The sequence below is a fragment of the Cherax quadricarinatus genome, chromosome 20 (assembly GCF_038502225.1).
Source record: "Cherax quadricarinatus isolate ZL_2023a chromosome 20, ASM3850222v1, whole genome shotgun sequence".
NCBI classification, from domain to species: Eukaryota; Metazoa; Arthropoda; class Malacostraca; order Decapoda; family Parastacidae; genus Cherax; species Cherax quadricarinatus.
In genome coordinates this window covers 37,040,887-37,054,876 of record NC_091311.1, presented here as the reverse complement: position 1 = coordinate 37,054,876, position 13,990 = coordinate 37,040,887, and the positions used below count along the sequence as shown (strand labels likewise).

At 40.2% G+C, this 13,990-nt stretch overlaps 1 long non-coding RNA gene across 1 annotated transcript in view; it reads left to right on the top strand.

The window, feature by feature from the left end:
* LOC138852987 (uncharacterized) overlaps positions 1–8,584 on the top strand; it is a 95,478-nt gene extending 86,894 nt beyond the window's left edge. Inside the window, exons 2-3 of the long non-coding RNA XR_011392227.1 lie at positions 7,713–7,761; positions 7,987–8,584. This is a non-coding gene — a long non-coding RNA (uncharacterized lncRNA). The remainder of the gene's footprint in view (positions 1–7,712; positions 7,762–7,986) is intronic.
* Positions 8,585–13,990: the final 5,406 nt, after the last annotated feature.

Genomic DNA, 13,990 nt, shown 5'->3' with positions numbered 1-13,990 from the left:
GGTAGTCTACAAGCCTCCAGATGCAACATCCCAGCAATTCCAGGAACAGCTGTTAAAAATTGACCACTGTCTGGAAAATCTTCCAGCTCCTGCACCCAACATCTTGCTCCTGGGGGATTTCAACTTAAGGCACCTAAAATGGAGGAATATAGCAAATAATATTGTTGCAGTAATAACACCAGGAGGCAGCTCTGATGAAAACTCACACTCACACGAGCTTTTAAATCTCTGCACAAAATTCAATTTAAACCAGCAAATAATAGAGCCTACTAGACTGGAGAATACACTAGACCTCATCTTCACTAACAATGATGATCTGATAAGAAATGTCACCATATCAAAAACAATATACTCAGATCACAACATAATTGAGGTTCAGACATGTATGCGTGGAGCCCCAGACCGACATAATGAGACTAGTCACGAGGGAGCATTCACCAAATTCAACTTCAATAACAAAAACATAAAGTGGGACCAAGTAAACCAAGTCCTAACCGATATAAGCTGGGAAGATATACTAATCAACACAGACCCCAACGTATGCCTAGAACAGATTAACTTGGTGGCACTCGATGTATGCACAAGGCTTATTCCTCTAAGAAAAAGGAGGAGTAGATGTAAAATAGAAAGAGACAGGCGCTCCCTTTACAGGCGACGGAAAAGAATAACAGAGCGGCTAAAAGAGGTCAATATATCTGAAATGCGTAGGGAGACACTGGTCAGAGAAATAGCAAGCATCGAACTCAAGCTAAAGGAATCTTATAGGAGTCAGGAATTGCGGGAAGAACTAAAAGCCATAAATGAAATCGAAAGAAACCCAAAGTATTTCTTCTCCTATGCCAAATCAAAATCGAGAACAACATCCAGTATTGGGCCCCTACTTAAACAAGATGGGTCCTACACAGATGACAGCAAGGAAATGAGTGAGCTACTCAAGTCCCAATATGACTCAGTTTTTAGCAAGCCGCTAACCAGACTGAGAGTCGAAGATCAAAATGAATTTTTTATGAGAGAGCCACAAAATTTGGTTAACACAAGCCTATCCGATGTTATCCTGATGCCAAATGACTTCGAACAGGCGATAAATGACATGCCCATGCACTCTGCCCCAGGGCCAGACTCATGGAACTCCGTGTTCATCAAGAACTGCAAGAAGCCCCTATCACGAGCCTTTTCCATCCTATGGAGAGGGAGCATGGACACGGGGGTCGTCCCACAGTTACTAAAAACAACAGACATAGCCCCACTCCACAAAGGGGGCAGTAAAGCAACAGCAAAGAACTACAGACCAATAGCACTAACATCCCATATCATAAAAATCTTTGAAAGGGTCCTAAGAAGCAAGATCACCACCCATCTAGAAACCCATCAGTTACACAACCCAGGGCAACATGGGTTTAGAACAGGTCGCTCCTGTCTGTCTCAACTATTGGATCACTACGACAAGGTCCTAAATGCACTAGAAGATAAAAAGAATGCTGATGTAATATATACAGACTTTGCAAAAGCCTTCGACAAGTGTGACCATGGCGTAATAGTGCACAAAATGCGTGCTAAAGGGATAACAGGAAAAGTCGGTCGATGGATCTATAATTTCCTCACTAACAGAACACAGAGAGTAGTCGTCAACAGAGTAAAGTCCGAGGCAGCTATGGTGAAAAGCTCTGTTCCACAAGGCACAGTACTCGCTCCCATCTTGTTCCTCATCCTCATATCCGACATAGACAAGAATGTCAGCCACAGCACCGTGTCTTCCTTTGCAGATGACACCCGAATCTGCATGACAGTATCTTCCATTGCAGACACTGCAAGGCTCCAGGCAGACATCAACCGAATCTTTCAGTGGGCTGCAGAAAACAATATGAAGTTCAACGATGAGAAATTTCAATTACTCAGATATGGTAAACACGAGGAAATTAAATCTTCATCAGAGTACAAAACAAATTCTGGCCACAAAATAGAGCGAAACACCAACGTCAAAGACCTGGGAGTGATCATGTCGGAGGATCTCACCTTCAAGGACCATAACATTGTATCAATCGCATCTGCTAGAAAAATGACAGGATGGATAATGAGAACCTTCAAAACTAGGGAGGCCAAGCCCATGATGACACTCTTCAGGTCACTTGTTCTATCTAGGCTGGAATATTGCTGCACACTAACAGCACCTTTCAAGGCAGGTGAAATTGCTGACCTAGAAAATGTACAGAGAACCTTCACGGCGCGCATAACGGAGATAAAACACCTCAATTACTGGGAGCGCTTGAGGTTCCTGAACCTGTATTCCCTGGAATGCAGGCGGGAGAGATACATGATTATATACACCTGGAAAATCCTAGAGGGACTAGTACCGAACCTGCACACGAAAATCACTCACTACGAAAGCAAAAGACTTGGCAGATGATGCAACATCCCCCCAATGAAAAGCAGGGGTGTCACTAGCACGTTAAGAGACCATACAATAAGTGTCAGGGGCCCGAGACTGTTCAACTGCCTCCCAGCATACATTAGGGGGATTACCAACAGACCCCTGGCAGTCTTCAAGCTGGCACTGGACAAGCACCTAAAGTCGGTTCCTGACCAGCCGGGCTGTGGCTCGTACGTTGGTTTGCGTGCAGTCAGCAGCAACAGCCTGGTTGATCAGGCTCTGATCAACCAGGAGGCCTGGTCACAGACCGGGCCGCGGGGGCGTTGACCCCCGGAACTCTCTCCAGGTAAACTCCAGGTAAACACTGGCCGATTCCCACCAAGGCAGGGTGGCCCGAGAAAGAAAAACTTTCACCATCATTCACTCCATCACTGTCTTGCCAGAAGGGTGCTTTACACTACAGTTTTTAAACTGCAACATTAACACCCCTCCTTCAGAGTGCAGGTACTGTACTTCCCATCTCCAGGACTCAAGTCCAGCCTGTCGGTTTCCCTGAATCCCTTTATAAATGTTACTTTGCTCACACTCCAACAGCACGTCAAGTATTAAAAACCATTTGTCTCCATTCACTAATATCAAACACGCTCATGCATGCCTGCTGGAAGTCCAAGCCCCTCGCACACAAAACCTCCTTTACCTCCTCCCTCCAACCTTTCCTAGACCGACTCCTACCCCGCCTTCCTTCCACTACAGACTGATACACTCTTGAAGTAATTCTGTTTAGCTCCATTCTCTCTACATGTCCGAACCACCTCAACAACCCTTCCTCAGCCCTCTGGACAACAGTTTTGGTAATCCCGCACCTCCTCCTAACTTTTAAACTATGAATTCTCTGCATTATATTCACACCACACATTGCCCTCAGACATGACATCTCCACTGCCTCCAGCCTTCTCCTCGCTGCAATATTCATCACCCATGCTTCACACCCATATAAGAGTGTTGGTAAAACTATACTCTCATACATTCCCCTCTTTGCCTCCAAGGACAAAGTTCTTTGTCTCCACAGACTCTTAAGTGTACCACTCACCCTTTTCCCCTCATCAATTCTAATATTCACCTCATCTTTCATAGACCCATCCACTGACATATCCACTCCCAAATATCTGAATACATTCACCTCCTCCATACTCTCTCCCTCCAATCTGATATCCAATCCATTTTTGGATAAACTCAACATGGATAAGGTCTATCACATAAACCTAATTACACAGTTTTTTGAACCACCTCAGGTTCCAAAAATGATCTTATCATCTGTTCCATCTGATTCCCTGTACACTGTTTTGGAGGTTCAAATAAGGCTTCCCATCTCAGCCCTCCTCCAGGATCCTCACCCTAGTATGTCAGGACTTGCAGAAGGCCAAATAATAACACTATCCTTCTGCAAACCTATCCTGACAAATTTTTTAAAATTCAAAAAATGTGCAGCCTAGGTGATTATGATGTGGATGTGGGATCTTCTAACCTTATTAAACTTTCTCCTTACAGAGCTAATCCTGAGAAGCAGAAATTATTTTAACAGGAAATAAAGTGTCTACTACATGGATTGGCAGAAGAGTCTTCCAGCCCATGGGCCTCATTGTGCATCTTGGTTAACCCTTTCAGGGTTTCGGCTGTACTAGTACGGCTTACGCGCCAGGGTTTTTGACGTACTGGTACGCGTAAATTCTAGTGCCTTCAAATCTCGCGGGAAAAGACTGGTAGGCCTAGATGTGAGAGAGTGGGTGTGTGTGGTCGGTGTGTGCGGTAGAAAAAAAAATCTGGGACCCAGTGGTGCATTGTGGGAATGCCATTTTAGTAGACCTTGTTCACCATGCCTCGCAGTAAGAAGCTCCTCACTCCTCGGCGAATTGGGACACTTTTGTTCCCCAGTGACAGTTCTAATACAGATGGAAGTGCCAGTGAAGATGAGTTTCAAGATTTTGGTGAGGTTGTGACCAAAACTAATGACCATAATATCAGTAATAGTGAGGAAAACCCAGATGACCCTCAGCCTTCCACCTCTGCTGCAGGGCCATCTTGTTCACGTTCAGTTGTACCAGAATCAAAGAGGAAACTCCTATTTTCCCAAATCCCGGACTCAGATGTGAGCATTGGTGATGATAGTGATAGTGAATATGAACTACAAGCTCTTGAAAACAGTTCCAGTAGTGATAGTGAAGTGGAATATTCTCCAGTGAAGCGTCAGTATATACAACGATATATGCTCTCTGGTAGTGTGCCATATGCTATTGCAAGGGGAAGGAGTACATCTCGGAGTACATCCCGTGGCTGTACAACAAGAACAGACAGTGAAAATGACAATGATAGTGTTGCAATTGAGATGGAAAATGTGCATGGTGGTGGTAGTGGTGGTGCCGGCTGTGAGACACCAGCAGTGGGTCATGCTGCCACCCACGCTGCCACCCACGCCGCTGTCTCAGCTGTTCTACAACAAAGGCCACCATCCCCCACCCACCCACCACACCAGCCTCCACAACCACAACCACCTGTCAATGTCCAGTACCCACCAGCAGACTGCACCTGGGATTGGCAGGAAGCTGTCAATTTTGTTCCAAATCCCCACCAGTTTGATGAAAGCCAAAGTGGAATATGGCCATGTTGTACACTGGGGAACAATACCAGTGAACTGGAATGTTTCAAGTTATTTTTTGACGAACCCCTGATGGAAATTATTGTCAGGGAAAGCAACAGATACTATGAGTACACCATGGCAAACACAATACTTTCACCAAGCTCATGGCTACACAAGTGGAAGGAGACAACTGTGGCTGAGATGTATCTTTCCTTTGCTACAATAATGCTTATGCCACATGTGTATAAGCACAGTGTGAAATCACAGTGGTCATAAGACCGCCTGATTGCAACCCCAGGTTTCAGTGATATAATGCCAGTGAATCGATTTGTGCTACTATTACATATGCTTCACTTCTCAGACAAAACCAGGCCTGACAGAAACAACAGGTTATATAAGATTAGGAATGTGTTTGTGTATCTGAAAGAGAAATTCAGTATGTATTTTTATCCCTTCAGGAAGCTTGAAATTGACGAGTCTTTGATTCTGTTCAAAGGAAGACTCTCTTACAAGCAGTACAAACCAAGCAAGAGGAAATGCTTTGGTATAAAGTTGTTTGTGCTTTGTGATTGTTACAGTGGTCTGGTATTGGATATTATTGTGTACACTGGAAGTTATACATTGCAAAATACCAGGAAGTTATTGGGCATCTCTGGTGATGTGGTTAGAACAATGATAGAACCATACCTTGGTAAGGGGCATATATTATATACTGATAACTGGTACACAAGCCCCTCACTCATTGATTTTTTGCAAGTGAACATGACAGGTGTGTGTGGCACAGTGCGTGCAAATTGGAAACATATGCCCAGGTTTGACGCTGGCACTCGTAGAGGTGAGGTGCAGGCGTTTGCTGCCAATGACATCATGGCATTTCGGTGGCATGACAAACGAGATGTCACACTGTTGTCATCAGTTCACCCTAACAAAATGACAAACACTGGCAGGCAGCATAGAGACAGCAATGAACCCATTCTAAAACCTGCAGCTGTGATTGATTACACCCTCAATATGCACTCAGTGGACAAATGTGACATGCAGATTGGGTTTGCTGATTGTGTTTGCAAAAGTTATAAGTGGTACATAAAACTCTTTTTCCATCTTCTGGACATTTCCATGCTCAATGCTTATAATATGTATAAGATGAGGACCAGAAACAAATCACCACATGGCGAATTCTGTTTGTCTGTTGTCAGACAAATAGTATTCAAGCACCAAGGAACAACACCTGCAATAGACCGCCCACTAAATTATCAACAACTACCTTCTCGTCTGAAGCATGGTGATCACTTCCTAGTAAAACTGCCTGCTACTGCTTTCAAGAAAAAGGCTCAGAAGAAGTGTTACGTCTGTGCACATACAAAAAAAAAAAAACGCCCACAACAAAGCAGAGACACTCGTTTTATGTGTGAGGAGTGTAAAACACCACTGTGCATGACACCATGTTTCAAAGACTTCCACAGGCTGCAGAACTTCTAGAAACATTCCCTGTGACTGTATATGTATATATAAAATATAGAAAAATAGTAATAAACAACATTTCATAATGTTTGTTTGTGTAAATATTTTCTGTAAACAAAACAGTGACAACAGTGTTTATGCAGTTATTGTATAGTATAGAAAAAGAAATAACTTACAAAATAGTGATCATATTGGTCTCACAGGCCATAAAAGTTACATGAAAAAAAAAATTAAAAAATAATAGAAAATAGTACATAAAAAACTAAATAAAGTAATACCGGGTGACGGCAGTTGGCAATGTTACCATATACCAGGCATTTTCTGTCAACTTCACGCCTCCATATCTCGGTAAGTATTGATGGTAAATTTTTTTTGTTTAGCCTATAAGATTTAGAAAAAAAAACTCTTTTCATAAGAAAAAAAAATTATTTTTTTTTTTTTTTAAATTTTGGCGACCCTGAGAACAAGTCTCTGAGAGGGCCTGGGGACCCTGAAAGGGTTGAGAAACCTGACGAGGGAGTATGGATGTGTACAGATTACCACAAGATGAATGAGCTCACAGCACCATTTACTTACTTTCTTCCTCATATGGATGACATAGTGGACTTCGTGGGTAAGGCCAAGTATGTTTCTAAATTAATTCTTCAATTATACTATCAAGTACCTGTAATGTATAAAGCTAAGTCAATTTCTGCCTTTGTAATTCTAGGAGGTCATTACCAGTATACTGTGAACCTTTTGGAATTAGGAGTTCACCTACCTCATTCCAAAATCTGATCCATCAGGATTTGAAGGCACAGCAGCATTCAAGTTGTGGTTTCTGATATCTGGGACCAATATGTGTCCCATCTAAAAGAACTCTTTGAGAGGTTCAGAACATACAAGTGAGCTTTCAATCTTAGTAAATCATCATTTGGCCAATCTACCATAACTTTCCTAGGCCATGAAATAGGCAGTGGTAAAGTGGCACCCAAGTTTGCTAAAATTTTAGCCATTCAAAATTTTCCTGTTCCCCAAGATAAGAAATCCCTTCATTAATTTCTGGGAGGAGTAAACTCCAGTGATAAGGTTTCATAGGAAGCTCTGTCAGAACTATTCTGACATTATGGCCTGCATAACCTTTCTTACTATTAATAAATGTATATTCTCTTGGTCATTTAGTTGTCAAGAGGCCTCTTCTAAAATAAAGTGTTATGCGCTGCTTCCATATTGTTATCTCTGGATTATACGAAGCTGTTTTTCTTACAGGATGATGTCCGTGAGGCTGGAGTGGGTGCAGTGTTACTTCAAGCCTCTGGTGAGGGAGTCTTTCATCCAGTTGCCTATTTCTCAGCCAAATTCAAGGCTTATCAGTGGGCCTAGTCTACTTGGCGTTGATTGTTGCTCATGAACATATCGATGTACAGCAGACCGTTATATTACATGGATTTATTTGCTACATTTTGATTATTGCACTATTGAAAAATTGCAACAATATTATACAACACTTTGTAAAATTAACTTAACATGGTTCCATTTGCAGGTGCTGAAAAAATTTCCCCAGCTCAAGCTGCCACCTTGTTGTGGGTCAACGGGGGAGACCTACCGCCATCCCCTGCCACCCCTCAACACTCCCACCCCAGCCTTCGTGAATATGTGTTCAGTTCCATTGTCTTAGGAGCTAGCTGTGTTTGTGAATGGTTTTGATCTTTTAATAGCCATATCTTGTATCTACCAAGCAATCATAGCTGAAAGTGGCAAGAAAAGGTATAAGTGTTTAAGTCTTAGAATTAATGACGAAATTAGAGATATTAGACAAGAGATAGGCTATGACCTTATGAAGCATCACTTTGTACAATTAAAAAGAATGAGGTAAATACACAAGTTTGTGTGATGAATAACTGGCTGACTTACTTGACTGACTGACTTATTTGACTGACAGACTTACTTGACTGACAGACTTACTTGACTGACTTGACTGACTTTACTGACTGGACTGGCTTACTTGACTGACTTTACTGACATACTGACTGGTGACTGACTTACTAACTTGACTGACTGGCGACTGATTTAATGACTGACTTGACCAATTTACTGACTTGAATGATTTACTGACTTGACTGATTTACTGACTGACTTGATTGGCTTAAAGTTGGACTTTTTCACTGAAGAGGACCCTGACAAATCCAGAAGCAGTGCTCTGAAACAGTGTATAGAGCAACTGATGCTTTACCATCAGCTGTATAATGTACTGGAGGGCAAAATAGAATGGAAACCCATTACAGAATTTATGCACACTCCAGTATAACCATTGACTTCAGTCCCAGAACCTCTACCATCCACCTCAGCCCAGTAGGGCCACAGCATAACTCTCCACTCTCTTCACAATCATTGATAAACACCAGCACCCACAATTTAAGGTAAGAAATACTATTATTTCTGTTGCATTTGTAGTCTTAAGCAGTATAAACAACATAATACATAAAGACAATGAACTACAATTACATATTCACATCAGTGTTTCACACGAGATGGGAAAATACTAGTAAGGAAAACATCAACAGGACAACAATATACCATCTCAAATGAACATGATTTCTCTACCTTCCTTAGAAAAGCTGACATTTCTGTAACAGATTAGATAAGTGCCCTTAATACATATATACGTGTGGTGCATATAGTGTACGTTACTGTTATATTGTGTATTATTATTTTTTTATTTTTCATCACTAGCTAATGCCAACTACCTCCAATACTTTATACTTCTTTCTTACTGCTATTAATTGCTCATAATTTTGTGTTACAAGTCAAATCTTACTCCAAATTAATATTATTCATCGTTCTTACCTGTCCATTTAAATTTGTTTACCACTACTTGTTTTAGTCACCTTTTATTGTGTGTGCAATTAGTGTATATTCCAATTACTTTTTTGCAAGTCCCAAAACTATCTTTTGCTAGCTAGCACCAACTACCTCATATTTTTTTTACTTTTTATTGTGGAATAAACTGCTCAACTTATTTAATATTACAAATCAGATCTTACTCCTAAACCAATATTATTTCATAGTGACTCTGTCCATTTAACTTTGTTTACCATTACTTAATTTAGTCCCTTATATATTTTCTCCTTTATTTTAGCTTTATATAACTACCCTAGTTCATATATTCACAATTGTTAAAATAATCAAGGTGCTATTCTCAGATGCTAAAGTGTAATAAGTTCACTATTTTGCCATTATATTCCAAAACTCATTTAGTTGATTACCACTTTATTGTTCACCACAACTTATATTAGTCCCTTTTATATTGTTTTCCCTAATTCTAACTTTAAAGAATTACCTTTGAAGTACTACCTACTATCATATTCCCAAGCTCCATTATTTGATCATCACTTTATTTGCTCACTACAAATTATTTTAGTCCCTTTTATATTGTCTCCCTTTAGTTTAGCTTTAAAAAACTACCATAGCTGATTATTTTTACATTTCTTAAATAATTGATGTGCTATTTTTTAGCTTTAGAATATTTACTTTGTTTTATACTTAATTTTAACTATAGATTCACTACAAATCTTATGATTACAATCATTGATCCTGATACCAACCTCTTATTTAATGACTTAAATGAATCAAACAGTTACTCTAATTACTACACAGCAGAACAATCAAAGGCACTCCTCAGAGCCAACAACAACATAACTGTCTTTAACTACAATATCAGATCTTTAACCCTTTCAGGGTCCAAGGCCAAAATCTGAAGTGGTGCCCCAGTGTCCAAGAATTTAAAAAAAAAAAATAGTTATTTTTTCTTATGAAATCGTAGAGAATCTTTTTGTGAATGTAATAAAACAAAAAGTACGAAATTTGATGGAAAATTGACGAAATTATGCTCTCGTGAATTTTGATGTGTCAGCAATATTTACGAATCGGCGATTTTGCCGACTTTGACTCCCATTTTAGGCCAATTACATTATTCCAGTCGACCAAATTCTCAGCTATTTCACTAGTATTACTTCTATTCTATCGATTAAGCACAAGAAATCGCCAAGTCAACTGTTTCAACTACAAAATAAAGTGACCGGAAATTGGTAATTTGGCCAATTTAACACAAAGTTCAAAATGTTCCAATTTCAAAATAGGGTCCAGAATAAACAATGTAGGTATTCCTGGCACTAAACTAACATTTCCTCTGTTCATTAGTTATGTTTTGAGGCTTTACAAATAAATTCCATTTTGATTTTTTATTCACATAATGAATTTTTATTCACACCAAAAAATAGAAGATTTACTGTTATGCAATATTGTAATAATTGTATAAATATCATCACCACATTTGTGAATGTATATTAGACCCACCAGCTGGCGTGTATTAGACGTGTGAGGTCGTTTGTTCACTCTTGAACATCGGCAAAAATTTAACATTTCCGCCACTTTGAGCTCAATTTCAAGCCATTTCCAGTGCTAACACCAATCAAAGTTATCTCTATTTCTGTAATATGTCTTCTATTCTATCAAACAAGACCAAGAAATCACAAATACAACTATAAAAAACATACGAAAAAACACTGCAAAATCGCTGTTTTAATCGAAAATCATGGTCTCAGTTTTTTTCTCTCATTATACACAGTGTGCTGCAGGATTTGTTTTATGTGGTGCACACATACCACATAGATGTATTCTCTCATATCTAGGCCCAAATTTACCACTCACAGTTTATCAGAGTGAGCTGAGCTCATGACGTAGATCTATGGTTTGGACCCTGAACGTAAAGCCGTTGATCTACGGGACGGATGCTGAAAGGGTTAAGCAAGCATTACGATGACCTCATAGCATTACTAAATTCCTTGCATGCCAATATGTCCATCATTACACTAACTGAAACCTGGCTAAAGCCTGATACTACTGATGTCTATGCCATTCCTGGTTACACAGCCATACACAACTGTAGGCCAGACCAACAAGGGGGTGGCACAGCTATATACTACTCAGACCAACTAGAATGTATCACTAATACTTGCACAAGGGATGAACATGGGGAATATATAATAGCTAAATTCAAATCCAAATACCTACAAAAACCTCTCACATTAAGATAAGATAAGATTTCGTTCGGATTTTTAACCCCGGAGGGTTAGCCACCCAGGATAACCCAAGAAAGTCAGTGCGTCATCGAGGACTGTCTAACTTATTTCCATTGGGGTCCTTAATCTTGTCCCCCAGGATGCGACCCACACCAGTCGACTAACACCCAGGTACCTATTTGCTGCTAGGTGAACAGGACAACAGGTGTAAGGAAACGTGTCGAAATGTTTCCACCCGCCGGGAATCGAACCCGGGCCCTCCGTGTGTGAAGCGGGAGCTTTAGCCACCAGGCCACCGGGCCACAATAAACATCAACAGAGTTCCACAGTCAAACATTAGCCGATTTAGTGAAAACCTAGGAAGTATGATAACTGATGCACGCATGAACAAAGATCACTTACTACTCTCAGGTGACTTCAATATAAAAGAGAGAAGCTTACAGCGATGTTTCAGTCCGACTTGGACCATTTACAAAGTCGTCGTATGCTTCTCTCTTTTATGAGCGGGTTATTTGTGTATCGTTCCAGTCATGGTATTGTGCCTTTTTTTGTTATTCAATATAAATCTCCTGCAAGACCAGGACCCACACATTACTGAATTCACAAACACAATGAGTAACTGCATGTTGCTACCAACAGTAACAAATTCTACAAGAGTTACAGAGACTAGTGTTTCCCTACTTGACCACATCTGGACCAACACCATATTCCCTTTAAAATCAGGCATAATCACAGATAATACCACAGACCACTACCCTACTTTCCTCATAACAACTCTTGGTAAATTACCCCAAGACATTACTAAAGTCACCTTCAGACTTCACAATGAGGCAGCCATTAATAACTTCACAACAGCAGTAACAAACATTGACTGGCACACTGAGCTAGAAATCTATACAGATATTGACGAATGTATTAGTAATTTTCTAAAAAAGACCCAATATCTCTATAACAAGCACTGCCCTAAAAAAACTAAACAGATGACAGCTAAGAGACTGAACAGTCCCTGGCTAACACCCAGCATTCTCAAATCCATAAATACAAAACACCTATATGAAAAACAGTACAGAATGGGTCACATAACCAGAGACTAAACAAAACATTACTCGTCAATCCTAACCAGCCTGATAAGAAGGGCAAAAAAATTGTATTATGAGAACAGATTATCCAACTTACGAGGTGATATAAAAAAGACCTGGAAAACCCTATCAGAAATTCTAGGAACAAAAAAGATATCATGAAATAGCAAAATTAAATTAGCAAAATCAGATGAACCCCAATTCCCACCAACAGAAACAGCAGACTCAATGATTTCTTCTCCACTATAGGACAAAACCTTGAGAATAAAATCCCAAGCTCAGATACCCCACCCAATGACTACCTCACTGGCAACTACCCGAACACACTGTTCCTAGCTCCGGCTAACCCATACGAAATCTCCCTTATTATCAACACACTAAGAAACAAGGCAGGAGATTTAAATACCTTACCACCCTTTATATACAAAAAAGTGTCACAAGTGCTATCACCAATCATTACAACACTCTTTAACAAATCCATTGAATCCTCTACCTTCCCTACAGTTTTCAAAATAGCAAGGGTCACCCCGATCCATAAAGGAGGAGACTTAACAGAGTTGAATAACTATAGGCCAATATCCAACTTACACCCTCTCTCAAAAATCTTCGAAAAATTAATTCATAAACGAATCTACTCCTACCTCATCTCCCAAAACATACTCAACCCCTGCCAATTTGGATTCAGGCCTAATAAAAATACTAATGATGCTATTATACACATGCTAGAACATATATACACTGCAATAGAGAAAAAAGAAGTCCCACTGGGGATCTTCATTGACTTTGGTAAAGCTTTTGATACAGTTGACCATGACTTGCTCCACATAAAATTGTCACACTATGGTATAAGAGGGCACTCCCTCAACTACCTCAAGTCATACCTCAGCAACAGAAGCCAATATGTGTGCACAAATGGGGCAAACTCTTCCGCACAACCAATTACAGTTGGTGTCCCACAGGGAAGTGTCCTTGGCCCTCTTCTCTTTCTCCTATACATAAATGACCTACCAAATGCTTCGCAATTACTCAAACCTACACTATTTGCAGATGACACTACATACGTCTTCTCTCACCCGAGCCCAGTCATGCTAGCCAATACTGTAAATACCGAATTACAGAAAATATCTACATGGATGAGGACTAACAAACTTACACTAAACATTGACAAAACCTACTTCATTCAGTTTGGTAACAGAGATGATAAACGGATCACCTATCACAAAGCTAACAGAGGGAAAATTCTTAGGAATCCACCTTGATAATAGACTCAAATTTCATACACATATACAACAAACTTCTAAGAAAATTTCCAAGACCGTAGGCATACTATCGAAGATACGGTACTATGTTCCACAGTCAGCCCTCCTGGCCCTATATCACACTCTTA